We start from the raw sequence: 562 nt of genomic DNA, 5'->3' as shown, positions 1-562 counted from the left end.
ACCTGCCTCGGCCTCCCAAAGTGCTAGGATTACAGGTGTGAGCCACTGCGCCCAGCGCAATCAGGATTTAAACAGGATGATTTGAGTCTTTAGGTGGAGGAATTGGGTATTTTAGTTGGAGTGATGGGTGAAGGACACCAAGGAGGTGAGATTTGAGCCAAAGCCAGAAGGCTGAGAAAATCCCCATATGTGAAGATGCAGGGAGGCCATTCCCTGCACGTGGGTAAATAGAACAGCAAAAGCCCTGAGGCTGGAATGAGCCTACCTTGTTGGAGGAGCCAGACATCCTCCTTGACATCCTCACTTGGATCTCAAAGTTGCCCCCTCAAGTTCCCTCTCTACCTATCCCTGGTCTTTCTGCATCTCAGCAAATGGCCCCACCCTTCACTCATCCACTAGACTGAAAAATAGGGATTGGGGCTGGGCACAGTGGCTCACACCTGTAATCCCAGAACTTTCGGAGGCCAAGGCAGGCGGATCACCTGAGGTTAGGAGTTAGAGACCAGCCTGGTCAACATGGCAAAACCCCGTCTCTACTAAAAAATACAAAAATTAGCCAGGT

The 562-nt window shown here is 50.7% G+C and overlaps 1 protein-coding gene across 1 annotated transcript in view; it reads right to left on the bottom strand.

Annotated features, from left to right (window-relative positions):
- WDR83OS (WD repeat domain 83 opposite strand) overlaps window positions 1-562 on the bottom strand; it is a 34,866-nt gene that overhangs the window by 17,318 nt on the left and 16,986 nt on the right. The gene's annotated exons all lie outside the window — the stretch shown is intronic.

This window comes from Colobus angolensis, unplaced genomic scaffold, assembly GCF_000951035.1.
Source record: "Colobus angolensis palliatus isolate OR3802 unplaced genomic scaffold, Cang.pa_1.0 Scaffold39, whole genome shotgun sequence".
Taxonomy (NCBI): Eukaryota; Metazoa; Chordata; class Mammalia; order Primates; family Cercopithecidae; genus Colobus; species Colobus angolensis.
The sequence above is the reverse complement of the archived record's forward strand: the minus strand, read 5'-3'. Positions and strand labels throughout refer to the sequence as shown.